Source organism: Balearica regulorum, chromosome 17, assembly GCF_011004875.1.
Source record: "Balearica regulorum gibbericeps isolate bBalReg1 chromosome 17, bBalReg1.pri, whole genome shotgun sequence".
NCBI lineage: Eukaryota > Metazoa > Chordata > Aves > Gruiformes > Gruidae > Balearica > Balearica regulorum.
In genome coordinates this window covers 1-25,484 of record NC_046200.1, presented here as the reverse complement: position 1 = coordinate 25,484, position 25,484 = coordinate 1, and the positions used below count along the sequence as shown (strand labels likewise).

The window sequence follows — 25,484 nt, the reverse complement described above, 5'->3', positions numbered from 1 at the left end:
CCCAATGCACACCAGGCCCTGCCCCTTATGTAAACTCCACCCTCATACTCCCTGGCCCCGCCCTGACAAACTCCGCCCCTCATGCATGCCAGCCCACACCCCCAACTCAAACTCCACCCCTCATGCATGCCAGGCCCCGCCCTCAGGCAAACCCTGCCCCTCATGCACACCAGGCCCCGCCCCGATGCAAACCCCGCCCCTCACACTCCCTGGCCACGCTCCTGATGCTAACCCCGCCCCTCATGCTCCCAGGGACCGCCCCATGCAAGCTCCACCCCAATGCACGCCAGGCCCCGCCCCGATGCAGACTCCGCCCCTGACGCATGCCAGGCCCCGCCCTCGGCGCAAACTCCGCCCCTCACGAACGCCAGGCCCCGCCCCCGACGCAAACTCCGCCCCGACGCAGTGTACAGCCGGTGCCCGCTCGTCTCCTGCTGCCCGGCCACCGAACGGCGGGACTGCGGCTAGACGCCGCTGTGCTCCACCTTGCCGCCCGCCGGTAACGGCATTGCGAGGTTGCAGCGCCCACGGGGCGCTGCCGCCGCCGCCGGGGCGCTCGTTGCTGCTTCCCGGTAAGGAAACGCCTCTGCTCCCCGACGGGCGCGGTGCCGGCGGGCGCTCGAACTGCAGCGCCGGTGCTGCTCCGGGCGCGTGCCGCCGGCCGGGAGCTCGCCGCTGCCGCTGGTGCCGCCGCCGCCGCCTGCCCGGAGCCGAAGCGCCGGACTGCAGCGCCGGCACCGTCCAGGGGCGCAGCAGCGCCGCCTTCGCTGCTGCCGCCTGGTGGCCGCAGTGCGGTACTGCAGCCCGGCGGTCACGCGCCGGCTCTGGCCCCTCCGGCGCGCCGTCGCCGCCCGGCGCGTGCGCGGCAGCAGCATGGCGGCACGCTGGGCGCCGGTCCCGGCGGCGGCTGAGGGCCGGGCTCAGCGGTGAGGTGAGCGAGCGCCGGCGGCGGGTGCAGGCTGTTCTCGTGCCCGCTGGCAGCCCGGGGGTGGCGGGACGGGACTGGAAGGTTCCAGCCGCCCGCTGCGGCAGCCCCAGAGAGTGTCCCGGGAGCTGATGGGGGGGGGAAGTGGGGGGGCAAGAAGGCGGACAGCCTGCCAGGCGCAGGCGCTGGGCGCTTCCCCGACTCGCCGGAGCTCCCCCTGAGCCTCCCCCGGCCCCGCTCAGCTCGTGCAGCAGCCCCCAATTCCAGCACCTCTCCTGAAGCCTGTCCGGCAGCCCCAGGCCGCCCCCAAGCCCTGGCGCGAAGGCGGCAAGCTGGCCCTCGCCTGTGCCGCTTTCTTCCTGAACGGGGGTGCTGGCGGCAGCAGCAGCAGCGGCAGCAGCGTGGGAAAGAGCGGCGTCTGCGGAAGCTCCTGCAGAAGGAGGGGGGGGTCTCCGGCCAGGGCCGACCCGCGGTAGTAACGGCCGCTGCTTTTTCTTTCCCTCTGCCAGGCCGCGCTGAGGACGCGGTTGCCTGTTCCTCCCTTGGGGATGCCGCTGACTGCCCCCGCCTCGCGCTCGGGGGGGTCATCCGTGCCTGGCCTGGCTCTCCTCGTGGTGTGGCGGCGAAAAGGGAGAGGCGGCGGAGCGCTTACTGGCCGTGGACGGGAGCTGCCCTAAGGGAAGCTGGAACGGCCAGAGCAAGGCGAAGAAGAGGAAGAGATGGAAGGCTCTGCGGCCGGCAGCTGCCTCCCGCTGCAGGCAAGAGCGAGCCTGCCTCGCTGGCCGAGGAAAGATCCCTCGTCGTGCTCCGCGGCAGGTCGGGCTGCCAACGGGCACCGCAGGGTCGGTCAGTACGCGTAACCCAAAGCACGGCGCGGCCGCGTGCGAGGGAGGGAGGCCGCTCGTCTAGGAAGACTTGTCTCCTCGGAGCTCTAAGAAGACACTCGTGTATCCTCTGAGGCGGAGGACAGCCAAGCAACCGGACTAACAGCAGAGGAAAGGGGGAGAGCAGGAGAAAGAAGGGTCTGCGCCGCAAGCTCTCCCGGCAGCACCGAGAGCCAGAGCTGCGGTGAGTGCTGGGCTCCGCAGGGCCCCGTCGCCTCTCTTCTGCGTCGCAGGCCCTCCTCTGCCCCGCTCGCTTTCCCGCCCCGCTGTGGGTTTTTTTGGTTTGCTTTCTGCTCCCCTGTACGTTCTTTTTCCATCTCGCTCTGATGGGCTGCCTGTCCCCACCTTTTTTAGGTCCTCGCTCTCTCTGCCCTGTAGCCCGTGGCTCTTGTTTCCTTCTCTCTCTCTCTCCCTCTCTCTCTGTCCGGCCCCCCAGCCGCTGGTTTTGCGTTCCTCCCCCTCGGTCCTGTAGCCCGTCGGTATTTCTGCCGTCTCTGGCTCGCTCTGTCCGGCTCCTCGTTCCCGTTGTTCGAGGCCTTCCTTCTCGGCTCCGTAGCGAGTCGTCGTGAGTCTCTTTCTTTCTCCATCCCTCTTGAGCTTGTTCCCTGCCCCTCATTTTGAAGGCCTGCCTCTCTGTCCCGTCCCCTGTCGCCATGGTGCCCTTTCTCCCTCTCGCTCTGTCTTGCTCCCCGTCCCTGTTTTTCCAAAGCCTCCCCTCTCTGCCCCCTAGCCTGTCGGTACCTTTTTCTTTCCCCGTCGCGGTTTCTCTGGCTCCCTGTTCCTCTTTCTTTCTTCCTTCCTTCCTCCCTGTCTGCCCCGCAGCCCGTCCCTTCGTTCCTTTCTCCTTCCCTCGCTGTCCGTCTCCCGGTGCCCGTCTTTAAACGCTGCTTCTCTGCCCACTAGCTTGCCACCGTCTTACCTTTCTCCGATTCTCTCTCTCTCTCTGTCCGGCTCCCTCTCTCTGTGGAAGCCTGTTGGGACTTTTTCCCCTGCTCGGCCTCCCTGCCTGGCTTCCCTCTCCTCGTCTCGTGATTCCTCCCTCTCTGCCCTTTTAGCCGCAACCGTTTTTATTTTCTCCGGCTCTCTCGGTCCGCCTGGAGATCCTGATTGTTTTTTAAAGTCACTGAATCGTCGAGGTTGGCAAAGACCGTTAAGATTATCAGGCGGAACCGCGAACCTGGCGCTGCCAAGTCCCCTTCCGCCCCGCAGCCCAGCCCTTCCCTTCCAACGGCCTCTTTCTCCACCTCTCTCTGTCCGGCTCCCGGCCCCTCTTTTCCACTTCCGCCCTCTGTACCCTGTGGCTTTCCCCCTCTTCTTTCTGTCTCTGTTCGAGGAGGAGCAGCTGCTGCCCCAGCGTTCGCACCCCATTCGCGGTGTCGCGTGCACGCTTATTCTTGGGCACGCTTCCTCCTCCTCCTCCTCCTCCTTCAGGCTCAACCCGAGGCTTCCCGCAGCGGTCTCCGGCATCGGATTTTGTAAAATAATTAACGTAATTGAAAGGTGCGGCAGCGGGATCGGCCCGGTCAGGGCGCCTCCAAGGAGAGGGACCCAGAACAAAGAAATCCCCGGGGCCGTTACACGCTCGGGTCCCATATACCCGCCCCTCGCGCGCTGTCCCCGCGTCCCTTAGTCCCGCGGTGACTTTTGGTCTGGGGTCTTCTACCGTCGGCTTGGATTCTTCTTCTGGATAGCTGTGGGCGGTGCGTTACTCCACAGGTGCTGCTGCGCCGATGCTCTGTACGTTCCCAGTAACGGGTAGAGTGGAAGGCTCTGTGGCCAGGGAATAGCGGCACAGACACGTTCCCGCTGGCTCCGTTGCAGCGGAATTTTGACAGCTGGGTTTGCCTGCTAAATTGACGGCACTGCTGGAAGAAATTTCAGAAAAGCGAGTGCTGTGCTTGTCTTTTAATCTTTTCAAGTAATTTTTCTACGGACGCTCGGTCCGTGGCTTAGATATTTGGTTGGCAGTGACACAGACCCGGAGTGTCGCTCTAAGTAGTGTTCTGATTCGCTAAAATTCCCCATAGTCAGAGAGTAAGAATCGTGAATGTTGCTCGGCGGTTTGAAATCTCAGGGTTTCTCTGGAAGCTGACCTGCCAGAACGAGCCGAAAGTAGACAGAACGCCAGTAGGGATACCGTAGAAAAGGTCCTCTTCTTGACAGGAGAAGAGCTCGGCGAAATGTCGGCGCCGTTTCCCGTAGGGCCTCCGACGTACCGGTTCAGCAATCGTGGGCTTTGTGCGATTCCCTCGGGGACAATCTCGAACAAACGTTGTACGGCAGAGAGCATCTTAGCTTGCTTTCCATCTCCTGCTCGGTTACTTGCAGAATATTTAATTTAGCATCGCGTGGACCCACAGGGAAACATCCCCGACTCACGCTGGTAGGGCAACCCCAGTGCCAGCTGGTAACATCGGAAAAGAGCGCGATGTTTTGAAACGTTTGCCTTGCGAGGAGAAGGGCCGCCTCCCGTTAGGCAACCGAATTCTGTGACCGATTTCCATGCCTCGCACGCGTGCGTGCGCGCCCCCCCCCCCGCCCCCCAGGCAGACTTTGAAGGAGGCAGTCCCTAAGGCAACGCCATCTAAAACGTGGAAGTTTTTTTTCTATTTTTATTAGTTTCTTATGGATATGAGGCTTGTGTGGGCGTTTAGCTTGTCCCGTCTTTAATTCTGAACCCACTGGCTGGTGCACAAGCCTGAAATTTGTCCCTGTGCCGGATTTGTCCTGTGGTAAAGGAGTACGTCTGTTATTCCGGGTGCGAAAGGTGTTTGATGAGCGTACCGTGTCGTCCGAGCTGCCCTCGGTCTGATTCCAAGCTGTGGGTTATGACTTAGAAATACGTTCGCCTACCATTCCTTACGGTGTGTTTCTGGTTTTTATTTTTTCAAAGAAAGGGTGGCTTTTTCGTCGATCTCTTTGTGAGAGCATCAAGTCGGGTGGCGGTAAATACGTAGAAGCGACTAGGCGTACCGCAGCACGTACCGGACAGTATTGGCGTGCTGCTCTGCTAGCAGGGGAGAGCCAGGTGAGGATGCACGTGGTAAGTACTTGTTCTGCCTCCAGCTGAATGGAAAGATTCTCACGTTGAGGGTTCCCGGGCTTGTCTGTGTGATTGGCATTACTTTTTTTTTCTTTTGAATATGAAACAGGGTCAGAGAGTTGTTGACGAATGGGACTTTGTGTACTGCTTTAGGTAGCTTTTCGTACCGACTGGTAGATCAGTTGCAAAACTTTACTCTTTGTGCAGTTGACATGTTTTGTAGCATCTGTGGCAGAAACAACTACAAAGACATCTGTCTTGTAGGTAAGCTGAAAATAAAAATGCAGTTTCTCACCTGATTTTTCTTTCGGAGGAACGCTCCCCCCCCCCCCCCCCCCCCCCAGTGGCTGGTTTTTTTGCTAGCGTTATCGGGGGAGGGAATGGGGGCGCTTGCCTGGTTTCTTCCCCTAGCCAGGGACTTGAAACTTTGTTTTTCTGAGGCGTCTCGCTAGAAATTTACAAGTGTCGGTGGTCAACAGTGGCAGAGAATTGGGTGGCGTTTTCAATTTCAAAGGGAAGGGACCTCGAGCTGAAGTATGTTGATGTTAATTCTGTTACCAAAAGTTGAAGTACCAGCCGCTTCCTCTTTCTAGATCTTCTCTCCTTTTGCCGTCCTCCCCCAGGGTTACGTGGCCAGGCTGTGTATCTTGTCTGTTATCGCACTCTTCCTTTGATACGCAGGAGCGCTGTGAAATAGAGGGGCTACGGACAGACACCTGCCATTGTTGCAGATGCCTTAAATCGCGTATTTGTCCCTTTAGCCTGTTGTTTCCTTTCCGCTCAGGTGAGCCACGTGCAGCGTTAGGTTCCAGGTGAGAGTGGTGCTGCCGAACGACGCTCTTGGAGCGTGTGCGGAGGAGGGCGACCGAGATGGTGAGAGGTCTCCGAGGCGAGACTTCGGGGGAGCGGCTGAGGTCGCTTGGTTTATTCGGCTTGGAGAAGGCTGAGAGGTGACCTCATCGCAGTCTGCGCCTTCCTCGAGGGGGACGGCGGAGGCGCTGACCTCTGCTCTCTTGGGGGACCAGCGATAGGGCCCACGGAAACGGGATGAAGCTGCGTCAGGGGAAGTTCAGACTGGACGTTGGGAAAAGGCTTTTTCACTGAGAGGGCGGTCAGTCACGGAACAGGCTCCCCAGGGAAGCGGTCGCAGCCACCGAGCCCGTCAGGAATTCGAGGAGGGTCTGGATGATGCTCTTAGTCGCATGGCTTAGTTTTCGGTAGTCCTGTGAGGAGCAGGAGCTTGGGCTCGGTGATCCTGATGGGTCCCTTCCAACTAGAGATACTCTATGAAATCTTCCTGGTTAAAAATGAGCTTATCGTAACAGAGAATTCACTTTACGTGGCTTTGTGCAAGGACTGTCGTCTTATAATAGCTTGCTTTTTTTTTTCTTTTTTTTTTTTCTTTTGCCACAGATATGAGAGAAGCTCCATCCAGAGATGAAGCGGAGACGGAATCAACTGTCCCTCTGCCCATCCTGTGAGACCGGAAGACATGGAGTAACTGTAAGCTGTGATTCTCAGGCAAATGACTAAGAGTGTTTTTTTTCTTTTGAAAAAGTTTCCCGTGCCTTTGCTTTCACTCTCCCATTCCTGTGTTGTGTGGCGTGTCGCATTTTTTGAGGCCATGGAAGCGACACCGGGAGCGATGGGTCGTCAGAACCAGGTCCTCCTGCCTGTCGCTGTTTTTGCTTACCTTCGCTATCTCTGTGTACCACCAGCCTGCATCTCTCTCTGTATTCCTCCATCCCCGTCCCCTCTTCTCTGTTCTACTTTTGTTTCACTGCGTACGTCCCGTTCCCTGTCCCATCTTTATCCTTCCTTCCTTCTGCCTCTCCTTTTTCTTTGTGCTTTTGTCCTGCTCCCCGACCCTGTTTCTTGCTCCATCTGACTGTCCTTTTCCTGGCACCTCTGTGTCTCTGCTCCTCGCCCCTGTCTTTCTCTCCCCTCTGCCCAGTCCTCGTCTCCCTCTTTGGTCTCTCTCTATCCCTCTGTCCTCCTCCTGCCTCTACCGCTCTGTCCTGCTCGCTGGCCCTCTTTTTCTCACTCTGCCCCGGTGTACCGCTCCCCGGTCCTCTTTCCCTCTGTTGCGCTCTCCTTTTATCTGTCCTTCTCCCTGCTCCCCAGCCCGGTTCTGTCACGCTCCCGCTTCCTTTTTTTGGTCTCTGTTGCTCTGTCCTGCTCCCCGTGCCACCGTTCCTCGCCGTACCTCTTGGTCCGGCTCCCTGCCCTTATTCTTTTTTCCTCCCTCTCCGTGGCGCTGCCCGCCCGGGGTTGTTTCTGCCTCTCTGTCCTGCTCCCCGTCCTCGTTTGTCGGGCGCCGTCCTGCTGCCTCTCCCTCTCCCCCTCCCCGCTGCTTCTCTTTCTCTCTCCCTGCCGCTTCTTTCTCCATCACTGTCGGGCTCCCTGGCCCCATCCTTCGCTCGCCATCCCTTTCCCTGCCTCGTGCTTTCTCGCTCGCCACCGCCCACCCCCATCCAGCTGGCTGCCACTTTTCTCCTCTCTTCTAGCATCCTGCAGCCAGCTCCTCGGTTTTGGCGGCAGCCTCTGCACAGCAGCCCAGCTCTCCAGGAGCCCGACCGACTGACCGTGTGTTCCATGCTGGACCGGCGAGTGCAGCTCTGGGTAGGAGAGCCAAGGTGCGCCAGGGCCGGGCCCCGTGCCCCAGTGTGGAGTCGCTCCCGGGACTGGGTCCGCGTGTGACCGAATAAAGGCTTGCAGTTTCTTTTGCCCTCAGGCTGTGTTTGCGCTTCATTTTCATGGGGTGAGGGGCTGTGATGGAGGGCAGGGGAGGAGGTCAGGTGATGGCCCCCTGTTCCTGCTGGGCTCCAGCTGTGGGTTGGGGCTGGACAAGCCCCAGGTGCAGGCAGTGAGGCTGATGGCCATGGCCCCTCCCTGTAATGGGCTGCTGGCATGCAGGGGCTGCTGTGAGCCAAGGGAGGAGCAGAGGCAGCACCAGGCTGCAGCTGCAGGGAGGGAGAAGGTGAGCAGGGCAGCAGGATGGACCAGGGGGTCCAGGACGGTGTCCCCGCAGGGTCAGGAAGCATGGAAGGCTGCCTCCCACAGCATGTATGGAGCTGTAGTCTCACGGCACTCAGCTGATACACGGCATTTGCCAGTGCGTGTCAGCAGGTGTCATTTCCCCGTTTGGAACAGGCATTGTCTGCCTCTCACCTCAACAAACATGCTCTAGATCTGGTTATCCCACATAGCTGCTCCCAGCACCTCCCCCATAGCCTGTCCCATAGCCACAGACTCTGCCCAACCCTGTCTTCATGTCAGCAAGCTGGCCCTCAAAGATGTTTTATTGCACCATAAATGCTGGTGTCATTAGCATCACTTTGGAGAAAACAGTGGCGTCTCCAAAAGCTCCTCCAGAAGAAGGGGTTGCTGCTTCAGGAGAGCTACAGTCGTCACTGTGGATAAGAGTTGCTGGTTGTTTCCCTCTCCCAGAGGCAGCAGTGAGGGCTCAGTTGTCAGTTCCTCTCTGGGGATGTTGTTTGCTGCAACAACCTGTAAACAAACTGGCTTGAAGTGGCCAGAAGCATTAAATGTAGTACTTTGGGACATTAGAAACACACCAAGGCAACCAGTGGGTGTATCTCCAGTAGAAGTTTTATTTGGGAGAATTTTAGCAGTACCTGGAACTTATATTCCAGCAAAAACAAGCCTTTTGGATGGAGATGAACAGGTAACTCAATATTTAGTGTATTTGCAAAATTTTTTTTTTTGCAATTACAAAATCATGCTTATTGGTATCAAGGGATAACACCTGAAATTAAGGTACACAATATTCAACCAGGGGATAAAATGTATATACAGAATTTTAAATGGAAAAAATAGATTTGAGCCCAAATGGGAAGGACCTTACATGGCGTTATTAACCTCCTTTTATGCTGTAAAGATACAAGGAAAAGAGACATGAATCCATCACTCGCATAAAGATTCCCCGACAGAATGAAAATCAACACGCCGCTGTATTTCCGATACCTTGTGGACAAAGTTCATCCTGCAATACAGATATGTACTTACAAATGGAACCATAATACAATATAGTAATACTAGTCTCCGGGAGCAAACCTTTTGTAAAGTTTGGGGAGCTAAGAATGCAAAAGGGGAAAATATTGTAGTAGATAGTGATACTGAGATTGTATGGAATCCTTTTTTTAATCCTGATGTTTTTCTAGAATTTTGTGTTGGATTTGTGACAGAAGATCTTGAGAATGGAAAGGAACCATTAAGAAGTTATACATGGAATATGTACCAATATCACACATACGAGCCGCAAACAGGAACGGGAACCTGGTGCATCAACCATCATTTATGGGTAATGACAGAGGGTAAACACAATGATTGGTGTTGTATCAATTTGAATCTGACAAGTCCATTCTTTTTTGTGACATATTACATTATCAAAGATGGGTTTAGGAGTTTTCCGGTAGCACACGATTATGATTTTCCATGTGGTTTTCAAGCCGGCATTTCTAATACTGACAAAATAACGACCAAATCTAGATCAAGTAAATGAAGTTTAACTGTTTGGTTAAATAACATTCACGTTTCTTTAATGAAGTCCTTTGCAAAGCATCTGAATTTTACTGAATGTCAGCTTTGTGCATCTTTACCAAAATCTGTAGATCGTGGATTTGAATTAATTGGTATTCCAATTCCGAAGGATTCAGTTTGGGAAAAGTTTTGGAGAAATACCTCTATAACGACTAGATATGAGGAGCTAATATTAAACATCAAAATTCCTCCTTTAGACGAATATCATAACATCCTCTGCGTAGACAGACGTAACCCCCCAGAGAGTCGGACTCGGCAGTTTGGTCTTAACCACACTTTTGTGGGAAGTCGGACTAAATGCAACACAACTAATCATATTAAATCTCACTCGAGCTGGGCCTGGAGGGGACCAAAGGCATCGGGAGTATTTCGGTCGTGTAGCGACAAAGCTTATAAAGCACTTGCACCACGTCGGGGAGGAATTTGCACTCTAGGATCGGTAACTGTGGATTTACAAATTCTCCCTAAAACTATAGAAGTTCCCATCTGGCATCACACCTTTTTAACTCGTGTTAAAAGGACCGATAACCCATTAATAGAAAAGCCCTCAGGATTTCATTTTTTTCTCCAATGGTTTGTACTATTTTTAGGAGCGAGCGAACTGGAAAAAGCAATTTTAAACGTATCGGGAGAAATTGAAAAACCAGCAAACTATACCGCTCGTGGGTTAACCACCTTGCAAATTGAAATTGCAGAACTCTCAACGATTACCCTACGAAATCATATGGCCTTAGATACGATGTTAGCATCACAAGGTGGAGTTTGCACAACGCTATAATGCGAGTCATTGCACGCGTATAGATCATTCAGGGGAATTATTGACTGACGTACATAAAATCTGGGAGATTAGTTCTCAAATGCGACGAGTACAAAAAGACAATACATCTCAGGGTTTTACCGATACCGTGTCGGGGTCGACTTCTTGGGTTCCCGATCTATCTGCGTGGCTCAAAAAGGCGCCTGCTGTAGCAGCTGTAGCGATCATAGGGATTGTATGTGTAATAGTGATTTTTCAATGTTGTATCACCTGTTTTTCTAGTATAGTAGCAAAATTGCAAGTAGCTTGGAGATATAAATAATTGCAGGGATGCAATGAATACAAACGGAAGGAACTGTAAAAGATACAGAAGCTTAGCTAGAACGAAACTTTTGTTAACTAGAAAGCTGCTTAAGGCCTAGAACTGTTTCAAAGCCTATAATCGTGGGAAGGGGGTTTCTAACCAAGGTAATAGATAATGAAGCTAACTGACCACGGCAAGGTACAATGCCGCTACGTTCCACATACAGTCCCTACCCAAGCGGACAATAGGCCCGGGAATATTAATCTTACGAAGTAAGTTGTTACGGACAGGCGTATCCACGGCAAGGATACCGCACACGCCTGCAAGAAGAGGAGGCTCATCCGGCAAACACGGGTGTGCGACCACCGCCGACCACCAGAGACCCCTGAGGACCACCGACTCAAATCACTGAGCAGGCATGATGGGGAGGAGAATATGGAAATGGATTCCAAGGAATGATTATCATAGGACTGCCTTTTCTTGGAAAAATTATGAATATGTATATTTTGATTCTATATAACCCGTGCATTGGTAATCACCTGGCACGCACGTTCGGTGGAGCCGTTTTCCCCGTGCATCTGGCACCATAATAAAGCAAACCTAGGATAACTCACATCTGGTAGATTTAACAAGTCTGTTTCCCTCTCCCTATTTTTTATTCCTCCCTCTGTACCCAGTCAGATTTTAAATTTTTATGTTTCCTTCTATTCATCTTCCTGTCCCTTTTTTAATATTTGTGTTGCTTGTATTCCATCAGTTTTTAAATTTTCTTTCCACATTGTCCTCTACGCATCTTCCCGTCCCTATGTTTTATTTCTTGTACTCAGTTTTTTAATTTAATTTTAAAATTCCTTCTACGTCTGTCTCCCTTTCTTGATTTTAAATTGTTTTCTATGTTTCTTGTAGTCCATTCCTATGTAATTTCTCTTTCAACAACTCCCTTTATCCATCTCCCTTTCCCTAAATTTTAATTCATCCTTTTCTTCTGTATACCCCACCACTTTTTAAGTTTTCTTTCCATGTTTCCTTCTATTCTCATCCCCATTCCTACTTTTTTCTTCTTTCTCACATTTCTTGTAGCCTATCACTTTTAAAAATTTCTACATCTCCCTCTATCCGACACCCCGTCTCTATTTTTTAATTCCTCCTTCTCTGCCCTCTACACGGTCGCTTTAAACATTTTCAATGTCTCCATTTATTTAGTTTCCCATACTCGGTCCATTTTTTTGTCGCATACCTCGTCGATTTTTACTTTTGCGCATGTGCTATTTTCTCCCCGTTCTCAGTTATTTTATTCTCATCTTTCCTTAAAGCTGTCACACTTAAAATTTTCTTTCTACATCTAAGTTTATTTGCTGTGACGTCCCTATTTTTTGTTTTCCCATCTGCCCTATACCTCATTGCTTTTAAAATTTTTTCAACGTCCGCTTTAACCAATTCTGCCTTATTTGTTTCTCCTCTGTCCTGTACCCCGTTGCTTTGAGATTTTCTTCCTACGTCTCTCCGTATTTTTCTCCCTAGTCTTATTCTGTAACTTTCCCTTTTCTTTCCTTCATGCCTCTGCTTTTATCATTTGCTTCCTCTGTGTGTCTCCATCACCCTACCCTTATTTTTATTTTTTCATGTCTTTCCTTAATGCCTTTGTTTTTTAAATTTTCTTTCTATGTCTACTTTAACCCGTTCACTGTCTTCATTTTTAAATTTTTTCCCATTTGTTCTAAACACCATCGCTTTTTCCATTTTCATTCCACATCTGCTTTTATCAAGCTCCCTATCCATATTTTTAAATTTATTGCCGTCACATACCCTGTCGCTTCTTAAATCGTATTTCCTTGTCAGCATCTATTTTTTACCATATCCTCATTTTAAAATTTTTTCTCGCCTGGCTTAATGCCATCCCTTATTATGTTTTCTTTCCGTGACAACTTTTACGTTGACATCTGGGTTTTTTATTGCTTTCTTGTCTTTCCCGTACTCTATTGCTCTCCAAATTTTCTGTTTAAGTCTCTGTTTATCTAGGTTTCTGTCCCATTTTTAATTTTCCTCCCGCATTTCCCATACCACAACTTTTAAAATTTCATTTCCGCACATGCCGGTTTTGGACGGGATAGGGTCAGTTTCCTTCACGGTAGCCGGTACGGGGCTACGTTTCAGATTCGTGCCAAAAACCAGCACCCATACTACAGCAGTGCGTTAATTATCACCAATATTTTGTTAATAGCATGTTAATATCACCGATATTTTGTTCTAGCTACTTGCCTGTTCATAAGGGCATTTATGTAGAGTTTCTGATGCATGTTTCTAATTTTCCATGGTTTTCTGGCACTTTCTCTCCTTTGGGACTCATCTAGTTCCGTTAAGGGAGTCAGTCAGAGAGACCGTCGAGGTTAGTTAACAACTTACAGTAAGTAATTTACTCTTCAGCCAGATATATTTTTGAGAAGGGATTCTCACAGGATCTAGTCCAGCGTTGTCATTCAGTCTTATCCAGAACATAGTTCTGGTAGAAGTTAGGCGGTACGTACTGTCTCACTCAAACCAATGCGTAAGCCTGGAGCATTTTGGGGTTTTTACAGCAAACTAACAGACATAATTTTCAACAACAATATTGTCATCCCATTTAATTAACTACTTTCCTACAAGATTTAGTATACCATTTATCTTTTTCTGTATATAGCCCAGAAAAATCAAAACTAATTACATACCCAGTCACGTTACCAATACAATTGATGGAGTTGCAGCAAAAGAGCAGGTATCGCTGTGTCCTGCAAGAGCTATTTTCTCTACTCAGCATTTAGCACACCCTAAACTCAAGACAGGTAAGAAAATCTACTGCTGCTCCTCCAGCTGCTTTTAAGCCTTGTGGTAGTCGGCCCCTCCCCTTTCCCAGGGGACGGTGGGAAGGATGGTGGGCGGGGCCCGGGGTATATGAACCGCAGGCCTCTACCAGGGAGCTCAATCTGCTTCCAGGCTTCTGTGGTATCAGTGCTGTGCTGGTCCTTCAGTCATTGGCAGCTTTAGCATTAGTTTGCCTCTTTGGGTAGATGTATCAGAGATAAAAGCCTTGGGACTGGTCAAGGTTAAGCAGTGTATTTAAAAGAATGTATGCTTTCTGCAGATTTGGAGGTTTTTTTCACTTATGATTTCTCAGGTCAGAGCATTCAGATGTTTGTAAGATCATTTAATAACATGTATTTTTTTTTCTAGGTTTGTTGCATTTTACTGGAATTCCTGACTTTACAAAAGATGCAACCTTGGATTTTTCTCTAGTTTTCCTGTAAGCTATGTAAGTTGCCAGTAGTATTTCTCTTAATAGGACCAATGATGAGATTATCTAGCGGGGTTTAGGGTAAGCATTTTGCATGTATTTGTTCACATGGCTTTAGCATCTCTCAAGAAAGCAGCAGGCATGTAAGGTATAGCATCTTTCAGGTGATGGGACAGCTCGCCACTTTTCCTGATTGCCCACAGAGTACCATGTTGTTCCTAGAACCTTTGCGGCTTGCTGCAGGCTTCTTGTAGATTATAAGCATTGGGACTTTGTTGATTTTGCAGGCCCATAGCTTGCAGGAAGACAGAAGGTAAGAGTTGTCTGCAGAACACAGGGTAAGGCTTTGAGGAGCGGCTGATGTGGGGGGTTCGGGGGTGTGAATACAAGGAAAGAGCTGTCAAGAAGGAGCAGGGTTCCTTCTCAGAGTTCAGGAGAAAAGAAGGAGTTTCTAAAGTTTTGGGACTGAGGGACAGTTGTGAAAGAGGAGGGCTCATCACCTGTTCTCAGATAAGTTTTACAGTTGGATTTGGGTGCCACTGAGGTCTATTCTAGCTCAGTCTCATCGCAGCCGACCGGAGGTACGACAATACCGAGATGTGCGGTGTAAGCTCTCCGGCCCTCAGCACGGCCACAAGCGGAGCCGAATGTCAGAAGAGTCTCATCTTGCAAAGCATGGGGTAGGTCAAAGTATACCCTCCTGAACCCTGAAGTCTCTGCTTCCCTGTACCTTCTGCTTTCTTTATTCCCTGACTTAATTTTTGCATCCATCCCTTCACTGTCCATCTGGATGTCACAGTTACTTAGAGACACGGACTAGGCACTTATTTCCAGCGCAGGCTCGAGGCTTCTGTACAGCGCAGGCTTCTGTATTCCGTGGAATTTCATTCTTCACGAGGATGCGTATCACCTGTGCTCGTAACAATTTCCAGCCAGGGGTCTGTCTTTTATCACGGTCCTGACACAAGCTTTTTCTATTTTCACCTTCTTTGGTAAGTGAACGATGAGGCTTGCAGTAGTACTGGTCATGGCAGTTATGTTCTGTTCTTGGAAGCATTTAAGATTAGTGTAGAGGAGAGGGCTGTCTGGGAGCAGTCCCATTTGGGCAGGCAAAGGGAGCGGGTCACTCATCAGCATGATGCTAGACCGGGCAGGGCAGTTCCAGCCTGTGTTATGTTTGTGTGTCTCGTCCTCTTCGTCTCAGCCCTTCCTTGGGTCTCAATGCCCTCTTTGCGCTCAAGAGGCACGGCATGCTTCTCGGTTGCCATCCCTAGGCTCTCGGATGCCTTCACTCATCGGCATCGCGCCAGTCGAGTGCTTTTTTCGCCTAGTGAGCTTACGGCGTGGATCGTTCTTGCGTCGTGGAAGCTTCCGGCGGGTCATCTTTTTGCAGCCTAGTGCTAGGCTGATCGGGAGCTCTGCTCTCCAACCATTCCTTTTCAGGGACCGAGGCTTCTTCCCTGCATTGTTACATTCTTAGGTCTTGAAGAGAGGCTTCTTGCTGCATCCCTCACCTCAGTTTTGACCGTAACCTCTTAAAACGAGCCATCTCCATCCATTCTTTTCTGGCGTTGCCACAGAGCTTCCTTGCCTGGGCATCGCACCCTGTAGGTTGCCTTGCTCGGCAGCCTCTCCGGTCTGGGAGTCCTTTTTCTCGCTGAGAGTTTTCTCTCATTTGTGAGTCATGTTTGTAGTGTTCTGTGTAGTCTTGGTCCGTGTGTGTGTCTTGGGTGTGGAGCTGCTTTGCCTGGGTTGTCGAGTCAGAGTTGGGTGGAATAGCAATAAGGGTATAGTTAGTGTGTCGATACGGCCAGACTGCTCAGGCAAAGGTAGCATAGTTGCCTCGGGTCGAGCAGCTGTCGGCAGGCTGCACGGAGCGTCATTTCCAGAGTGTGCTGTGGAGATGATGGGAGCCACCTGGGAGGGGCAGTTAGGGGTACTGAAAGCAGATTGAACCTCCAAAGTGTCAAAGGCTTGTCTGTTTGGGGGTGTCTCTTAATGGGGGTGTGTAGTTTGGGCTCTGGATGGTATTCCTAAATGGAAACAAGAGCTCTGCAATTGTTTGGCTCTCACTCAGCATCTGGGTGATGTGTTTAATTATTTTAGGGTTTTTTCAGATGCAGAGAGACAAGATGCACACCAAAGAGCAGCAGGGGAGGGGAGCGGAGCGCCCTGTAAGAAGGTCGGTCGGCCGGTGGCGTCAGAGGGAAGATGTGACTGGTGGCTATATGACTCCATTAAGACCACACATGAGATGACTTGGGCCAGGTGAGCAGTGACTAGCAGGCAGAAGTACAGCAGTTATTTTTCAGGTGTTGCATTGCTGGTTAAGATTCAGGTATCCTTTGTTTATTTTTCCTAGGTGTGGCACAAGGATGGCAGCCCAATATGGTGGAGGCCAAGTGAGTGAGCAGCTAAAGTCAAGGAGGGGGAGGTAGGAATCGGTGCAGGTAAGCTACAGTTTTGGGCAGTGTCTCAGCATGTGCGTCGTGCTGTTTTGTTTTTTTTAGGTGCCGCAGGGAGCCTTGGAGGGGAGAAGCCGCGCGCTGATGAGCGGTCCGAGAAGGTGAGTCATTTGTCAGTGTCTAATAGCACAGCACTATACAGCAACTTGTTTGAGCATTTCCCTCTGGTTTTGTGGGTGCTGTGCTGCCACCTTTGGAACCGGATGCCCATTTGAGGTGAGCTGGAGGAACAGCGAGGGCAATCGTGGGAGCGGTGACTTCTCACCAACGCAGGAGTAATTTTGTGTCTCTTGGCGTCTTAGGTGCCACAAGTGAGGACTGCTGCTGTGTCCATCTCTGGATGGAGCAGGTGAGTGGAAAGGCAGACCTATTCTGAGGAGGGGGGTGTTGTGGACAAGGTTGGTGTTGGCTGGTGCAATGCTGACTGACAGCACTGCTTTGGTGTTTTTAGTTTGTTTTTACTGTAGATGACGAAGAGGCACCGGGCAACTGCCAGAACGTCCCAGTTAGCGGATGTGCAATGCGCATGATGGTTCGAGATTCCCCGGCCCTCTGCAAGCTAAGTTGAGGGACTGTGGCCGGGGAGGGACCGGGCTGAAGAGGGGGCAAGTTTGGGGGTTGCAGGGGAGGGGTTTTATGGTTAGCGCAGGGGAGAGGGCCATCTGGGAGGAGTCTCATTTGGGTAGGCAAAGGGAGCGGGTTGCTCGTCAGCATGATGCTAGACTGGGCAGGGCAGTTCCAGCCTGTGTTTGCAGTGTTGTGTCTTGTTGTGTGCGTCTTAGCCCTTCCTCAGGTTTCAATGCCCTTTTAGCGCTCAAGGGGCAAAGCGTGCTTCTCGGTTGCTATCCCTAGGCTCTCGGATGCCTTCGCTCATCGGTGTAGCGCCAGTCGGGCGCTTCTTTGTTCGCCTAGCAAGCTTACGGTGTGGATCATTCTTGCATCTCGGAAGCTTCTGGCAGGTCCTGTTTCTGCAGCCTAGTTGTAGGCTGCATCGGGAGCTCTGCTCTCCAGCCATCCATTCTTGGGGACCAGGGCTTCTTCCCTGCATCCTTATGTTCTTAAGGTCTTGAAGACAGGCTTCTTGCCGCATCCATCATCTCGGTTTTGACCATACCTTCTTATAACGGGGCCATCTCCATCCATTCTTTTCTGGCATTGCCACGTAGCTTCCTCACCTGGGTGTCGTGCCCTGTAGGTGGCCTTGCTCGGCAGCCTCTCCGGTCTGGGCATCCCTCTTCTTGCTGAGAGTTTTCTCTCACTTGTGAGTCTTGTTGTTGAGTTCAGTGTAATCTTGGTCCCTGTATGTGTGTGTCTTGGGTGTGGAGCTGCTCTGCCCAGGGCTGTTGAGTCCAGGGTTAGGTGGAATAGCAATAAGTGTACGGTTAGTGTGTCAGTATGGCCAGTCTGGAATTGTTTGGCTCTCATTCAGCATCTGGGTGACTTGTTTCATTATTTGGGGTTTTTTCAGATGCAGAGAGGGAAGATGCGCACCAAAGAGCAGCACGGGAGGGGAGCAGATTGCCGTAAGAAGGTGGGTCGGCCAGTGGAGTCAGAGGGAAGATGTGGCTCGTGCCTATATGACTACATTCAGATTTTCTTATTTTGAAGGTGCAAAGCTGGATATTGGCCCCATAGTATATGGATCTGGGAGGTGCCTGCAGTCAGGTGAGCAGTGACTAGTGGGCTGAAGTATAGCTGTTGTTTTTCCAGTGTTGCATTGCTCGTTAAGATATAGGTATTGGTTGTTTATTTTTCCTAGGTGGGGCACAAGGATGGCAGCCCAAAATGACGGAGGCCAGGTGAGCAAGCATCTGAGGTAAAGGACGGGGAGGTAGGAATCGGTGCGGGTGACGGTTTTCAGCAGCATCTCAGCACGTGTCTCTTGCTTTGTTTTTTGCAGGTGCCGCAGGGAGCCTCAGAGGGGCGAAGCCGCGTGCCGACAAGCAGCCTGAGAAGGTGAGGCACTTGTCCGTGTCTAACAGCAAAGCACTATACGGCACCTAGTTTGAGCGTTTCCCTCTGGCTTTGCAGGCGCCGTGCGGCCGCCCCTTTGGAACTGGATGCACATTTGAGGTGAGCTGGAGGAATGGCAAGGGTGATCGTGGGAGCGGTGACTTCTCACAAACATAGGAGTAATTTTGTGTCTCTTGGCGTCTTAGGTGCCACAAGCAAGGACAGCCGCTGTGTCTGTCTCTGGACCGAGCAGGTGAGCGGAAAGTCACGGTGCTTCTGAGGGAGGTGTTGTGGGAGAGGTCGGTGTCGACTGTTGCAATGCACTGTTTTGTTTGGTTTGGACATTTTTTTACTGCAGGTGAAGAGGGTCCAGACAACTGCAGGAACATCCCAGTTAGCTGATGCATGATGTGTGTAGTGTTTATCGTGGATCGATTCAGATCCTTGGCCCTCTGAAAGCTAAGTTGAGGGACTGTGGCCAGGGAGGGAGTGGGCTGAGGAGGGGGCAAGTTCAGGGGTTGCAGGGGAGATGTCTTGCAGTTAGTGTAGGAGCAAGAGCTGTCTGGGAGCAGTCCCCTTGGGCGGCCAAAGGGAGCGGGTTACTTGCCAACACAATACTAGGCTGTGCCAGGCAGGGCAGTTCTAGCCTGTGTCTGTGGTATGTTTGTTGTGTGTCTTGTCTTGTGTGTCTTAGCCCTTCCTTGAGTCTCAACACCCTCTTTGTGCTCAAGGGGCACAGCATGCTTCTCGAGAGCCATCCCTAGAGTCTCAAATGCCTGTACTCGTGGGCATAATGCCAATCAGGTGCTGCTTTTCTTGCATAGCAAGCTCACACAGCGGATCGGTCTTGTGTCTTGAAGTTTCCAGTGGATCCTTTTTGCAGCCTCATCGGGCTCTGCTCTCCAGCCATCCCTTTTCAGGGACTGGGGCTTCTTCCCTGCATCCTTACATTCGTAGGTCTTGAGGATCGGCTTCTTCATGCATCTGCCATCTCGGTTTTGACAGTAACTTCTTATAATGGGCCATCACAGTCCATTCTTTTCTGCGGTTGCCATAGAACGTCCTTGTCAGGGCATTGTGCCCTATAGGTGGTCTTGCTCAGCAGCCTCTCTGGTCTGGGAGTCCTTCTTGCTGAGAGTTTTCTCTCATCTTTGAGTCGTGTTGTTTGCGTTCTGTGTAGTGTTGGTCTCTGTGTGTGTTGGGCGTGGAGCTCCTCTGCCTGGGGGTGTCGAGTCAGGGTTAGGTGGAATAGCAATAAGAGTGTGTGGCTAGTAGGTTGATATGCCCAGACCGCTTGGGCAAAAGTTGTGTAGTCGCCTCAGATCAAGTAGCTGTTGGCAGGATGCATGGAGCGTCATTTCCATAGTGTTCTGTGGAGATGACTACAGGAGCCGCCTGGGAGGGGGTGTTTGGGGGTGGTGAGAGCAGATTGACTCTCACAGGTGTCAAAGGCCTGTCTGTGTGGGGCTTAAGGTTTGGGGGTGTTTTTTAATGGTCGTCTGTAATTGGGCTCTGTATGGTATTCCTAAATGGGAATAAGAGCTCTGGAATTGTTAAGCTATCACTCAGCATCCGGGTGACTTGTTTAGTAATTTGAGGTTCTTTTTTTTTTTTGTCAGATGCAGACAGACAAGATATGCACCAAAGAGCAGCAGAGGAGGCGAGCAGAGCGCCGTAAGAACGTGGGTCGGCCGGTGGTGTCGGAGGGAAGATGTGGCTGGTGGCTATATGTGTTATCAGTAAAACCCCAACATGTATCGTCTTTTTGTACTTGTTGCATTTGAGAACTAATCTCCCAGATTTTATGTATGTCAGTCAGTAATTCCCCTGAATGATCTACATACATGCAACAACTCACATTTAGCATTGTACAAACTCCACCTTGTGATGCTAACATCATATCTAAGGCCATACGATTTTGTAGGGTAATTTTTGAGAGTTCTGCAATTTCAATTTGCAAGGTTGTTAACCCATGAGCAGTATAATTTGCCAATTTTTCAATTTCTCCCAATATGTTTAAAATTGCTTTTTCCAGTTCACTCACCCCTAAAGATGGTATGAACCATTGGAGAAAAGAGTGAAATCCTGAGGGTTTTTCTATTAGTGGGTTATCGGTCCTTTTAACATGAGTTAAACAGGTATGATGCCAGATTGGAACATCTATAGTTTTAGGGAGAATTTGTAAATCCACAGTTACCAGTCATAGAGTGCAAATTCCTCCCCAGCGTGGTGGGAGTACTTTATAAGCTTTGTCACCACATAACCAAAATAGTCCTAGTGCCTTTGGTGCCCTCCAGGCCCAGCTTAAGCGAGATTTAATATGATTAGTTGTGTTGCATTTAGTCCAATTTCCCACAAAAGTGTGATTAAGTCCAGTTCTCTGGGGGGTAACATCTCCCTACACAGAGGATGTTATGATATTTGTCTAAAGGAGGAATTCTGATGGCTAATATTAGCTCCTCATATCTAGTCGTTATAGAGGTATTTCTCCAAAACTTTTCCCAAACTGAATCCTTTGGAATTGGAATACCAATTAAATCAAACCCTCGACCTACAGATTTTGGTAAAGATGCACAAAGCCAACATTCAGTATAATTCAAATTCTTCGCAAAAGACTTCATTAAGGAAACGTGAGTGTTATTTAACCAAAAAGTTTCTTCTTCATTTCCAACTAAACTTCGTTTACTTAATCTAGATTTGGTCATTATGTTGTCAGTATTAGAAATGCCAGTTTGAAAACCCCATGGAAATTCATAATCATGTGCTACCAGAAAATTCCTAAACCCATCTTTGATAATGTAATACATTACAAAAAAGGATAGACTTGTCAGATTCAAATTGATACAACACCAATCATTGTGTTTACCCTCTGTCATTACCTATAAGTGATGGTTGACGCACCGGGTTCCTGTTTGGGGCTCATATATGTATGTGTGATATGGATTCATATTCCATGTATAACTTCTTGATGATTCCGTTCCATTCTCAAGATCTCCCATCACAAATCCAACACAAAATTCTAGAAAAACATCAGGATTAAAAAAGGATTCCATACAATCTCAGTATTTCTACCCGCTACAATATTTTCCCCTTTTGCATTCTTAGTTCCCCAAACTTTACAAAAGGTTTGCACCCAGAGACTAGTATTACTATATTGTATTACGGTTCTTTTTGTAATTACATCTCGGTATCGCAGGATGAACTTTGTCCACAAGGTATCAGTCTTACTCAAGAGAAAACAAATCAGCAAACACAGCAGTGCATTGATTTTCATTCTGTCGTGGCATCTTTAAGCATGTGTGAGCGATGGATCCACGTCTCTTTTCCTTGTACCTTTACAGCATAAAAGGAGGTTAATAACACCATTTAAGGTCCTTCCCATTTGGGCTCAAATCTATTTTTCTGTTTAAAATTCTTTATATACACTTTATCCCCTGGTTGAATATTGTGTACCTTAATTTCAGGTGTTATCCCTTGATACCAATAAGCATGATTTCGTAATTGCATAAAAGAATTTTGCAAATACACTAAATATTGAGTTACCTGTTCATCTCCATCCAAAAGGCTTGTTTTTGCTGGAATATAAGTTCCAGGTACTGCTAAAATTCTCCCAAATAAAACTTCTACTGGAGATACACCCACTGGTTGCCTTGGTGTGTTTCTAATGTCCCAAAGTACTACATTTAATGCTTCTGACCACTTCAAGCCAGTTTGTTTACAAGTCTTAACTAATTTGTCTTTGATCGTCCTATTCATCCTTTCCACTTGTCCTGACGATTGTGGATGATAAGGTGTGTGCAATTGCATCTTTATATTTAATGAATGATAAATTTGCACTAAAATTGCGGCAGAGAAATGTGCTCCCCTGTCCGAGTCAATTATTTCAGGAACTCCGTATCTAGGTATTATCTCTTTTAACAGAGCTTTAACCACTGCTTTTGAGTCATTCTTTTGAGTTGGGAAAGCCTCCACCCAGCCCGAAAGCTGATCAATGATCACAAGTAAATAAGCATATCCCATAGCCCTAGGCATCTCCGCGTAGTCAGTTTGTAGTTTTTGAAAAGGATATGTTGCTGGAGGTCGCTTTCCTGCTCGTGCCTTGATTTTCAAAGAGGCATACTGCTTGCACAGTCGACACCCTTCGCAAACTCTCTTAATAGCGGCATAAATCCCTGGTGCTGCCCACAGTCTCTGTACTCTCAAAGCTGTATTCTCAGGTCCACCATGGGTTTTCTCATGGTGCCATCGCACGATCGGTATTAAATACCTTTTTGGGAGTAATGGTTCCCCCCCTAGAGTCCATTGTCCATTCTGCTGTTCAGCTCCCAGCTTCTCCCAGAGCTGTCTTTCTTCCTCAGGAAGTTCCTCATCTCGTGGTTTGCTTGTCATTTTGATCACCTGTTCACAATCACGTTCATCCTTTTCTCCATCCGTGGGCAGTGGCATTAAGGTGGCAGGATTCAAAGCGTTACATCTTTCCAATCTTAAATTGTCAGCAAGCAAAAGTATTAGTTCATATTTATGTGCTCTTTGTGGAGAAAGTGCTTTCTCGGCATATTGTTTCAATAATATTTCAACTTCACGTGGCACACAGACTACTAGGGGATGTCCCAAGACTATGTTCCGGCTTTTTTCTACTAACTCAGCAGCGGTAGCCACAGCTCTTATGCAAAACGGAGTTCCTCTTGCTACTGTGCAATAAAGTTTAAAGGGTTTAGAATAGTCTGGAAGCCCCAAAGCTGGAGCTTGCATTAATGCTTCTTTTAATGCACGAAAGGCTTTTTCTCATTCAGGACCCCAAGCTATTGGTTCCACTTCCTCATTTTTTGTTGCCTCATTAAGAGGTTTCGCTATTTCACTGAATCCAGGAATCCATGGCCTACAATATCCTACTTGTCCTAAAAATGCCCTTAATTGTTTCTTTGTTACCGGTCTGGGAATTTCTTGTATAGCTCTTACCTGTTCTGGATCTACTTCTCTCCTCCCTGGTTTAAGAATAAACCCCAGATACTTTACCTGTTGTTGACAGAGTTGCAGTTTGGATAGAGATGCACGGTGACCCTTTTTTGCAAGTTGGATGCACGAATATTCAGTATCCCGCATACAATCTTCAGCCGTATGGCTTGCTAGTAACAAATCATCAACATATTGAATCAAAACAGAACCCCCAGAAAATTTTGAGTCTCTTAGATCGTTTCTGAGAATTTGAGAAAAGATGGTTGGTGCACTAGTAAACCCTTGTGGCAAGCGTGTCCAAGTCAACTGTTTTCCTTGCCAAGTGAAGGCAAAAATCAATTGACTTTCTTCAGCAATAGGTATACTGAAAAATGCTCCTGTTAAATCCAAAACAGTAAAATATTGTGCCCATACAGGTATTTGGGTAAGAATTAAATTTGGGTCGGGGACAACAGGGTGTGGGGAAATTACATGCTCATTTACTGCACGGAGATCTTGAACAAATCTATATTCTGGATCCCCATCTTTATCTAATCGATGTTTACTTACTGGCAAGATTGGAGTATTATATGGACTTTGACATTCCTTGAGTATTCCTTTTTCTAAGAAAACTGCAATCTGTTTTTGAATACTTGGGATAGCCTCATCTGCAATCGGGTACTGTTTAATTGATGGAGGTGACCCTCCTTTTGTTTTAATTATTACCGGTTCTGCAGATAACAATAATCCTATATCATCACCAGAGCTGCTCCATAGTTCCCGGGGAACTGCTTCAAGTCCTTTTGGAATTTTAAAAGCCGATTCTTCTTCTTGTGGAATTTGCACAATTTCTGATCCCATGATTATTAACTTGATTCCAGCCGGAGCAAGGAGTATTTGAGTACCAAATTCCTGCAAAAGATCACGTCCTAGCAAAGACACAGGTGAATTTGGAGATATCACAAATCTTCCCCATACCATTTTCTCTGCAACGATAATTGGAAGTGGGGTTGAAATATATTTTATTTCTTGTCCACAACCCCTCTTATAAGTACCTTCTCTTTAGAAATCAATGTTTGTGGGAGTGCGTAATTCAAAAGGGACAAAGTTGCTCCTGTGTCTACTAAAAATTCAACAAAAAGTCCGTTTACCTTTGCAGTAATTTGTCCATACTCATTTACCTTCACTCCTTCGTTCGCCATTTTCGCAGTCCTTCGGTAAGCATGGAATTCAGCTCATTAATTTTCTATTGTGAGCGAGGGCGTGGTGGATACGGTGGATTTGATCCTCGTCCAGCACTTACTGGGCGGAGTGGGCACTCTCGCTGGATATGTCCTATATTCCCACAATAAAAACACTCTAAAGTATTAGGATTAGATTGGTTAAGAGAAGAAAGAAAGGGAGCCCTTCCCCCACGTCCCCTTCCTCTTGGCGTTCCCCTTGAAATTCCTCTGCCCCTTCCTCTTGATTGATAATTCTGTGTAATTGCTGCAGCCAACAAACTAATTTCTCTCTCTTTTTCCTATCGCTGTCGTTTTCTTTCCTGCTTATTTCTCTCGTTCTCTCTCTTTTGTTTTTCTTCATCTCTACCATCAAAAACAAATGCAGCAATACTCAGTATTTTAGTCAGGGTTTCCCCTTGCCACCCAGGCATGTGCTTTTTAAAATACTTATTTATATCAGGAGAAGACTGCTCCACAAATACACTAATAGCCAATGGTTCTTGAAAATTTTCTCTAGTCATTCCCCCGTATTTCAACAAGGTAGTTTTCAATCTTATCCAATAATCGCTGGGGTGTTCATCAGGTTTTTGTCTGCATTCAAGGACCTTTGTCCAATTTGTAACTCTTTTGCCACATTGCCGTATGGCCTCCAATAACTGTCCGATGGCTGCCCGATAAGCTTGCATTCCATCGGTTGTGGCTAAATTCCAATTGGGGTCCTCAGTGGGCCAGGGATTTAATCCTTGACCCCTCTGAGCAATTTCTCAGTCCTTTTGAAAAAATTTTATCTCGCTCATCCATCTGGACTAGTTCTCTCAACAAAGTTTTCATGTCACTCCAATTAGGTGTATAATCAGTGACTATTCCAGATAGCATTTGCACACATTTTTCCGCATCATCTCTTAATCTTGGCATTTTGCTTTGCCACATAATCAAATCACCTTGTTTCCAAGGTTCGTGGCGCATCACAGCAGTCACTGCAGGAACTTCAGGAGGAGCTCCTGGTCCTGCTCTGGGATTTGGGATGTAATCCAATTTCATGGGAAACATCCCTGCTTGGGGAAGGTCAGTTTCCTCGGCCTCAGGGGCAGAGGGAAGTGGGCTTACCCGTGGTTTAGATGGCTTACGTCTTTGACAAGACCAATCATACCAAATATACCAATA

General features: G+C 49.0%; 2 long non-coding RNA genes across 3 annotated transcripts; both read left to right on the top strand.

Moving 5' to 3' along the window:
* Positions 1–1,883: 1,883 nt before the first annotated feature.
* On the top strand, positions 1,884–7,444 carry LOC142604297 (uncharacterized). Of its 2 annotated transcripts, XR_012838173.1 has the most exons (5): positions 1,884–1,993; positions 3,526–3,694; positions 4,703–4,852; positions 6,266–6,355; positions 7,360–7,444. It is a non-coding gene; the product is annotated as an uncharacterized LOC142604297 (long non-coding RNA). The 2 variants fall into 2 exon arrangements; XR_012838174.1 differs by lacking the exon at positions 6,266–6,355 and having other exon boundaries at positions 4,707–4,852.
* Positions 7,445–15,068: 7,624 nt separating this feature from the next.
* On the top strand, positions 15,069–17,851 carry LOC142604300 (uncharacterized). Its single transcript, XR_012838177.1, has 3 exons — positions 15,069–15,430; positions 17,476–17,740; positions 17,818–17,851. It is a non-coding gene; the product is annotated as an uncharacterized LOC142604300 (long non-coding RNA).
* The last annotated feature ends 7,633 nt before the right edge of the window (positions 17,852–25,484 follow it).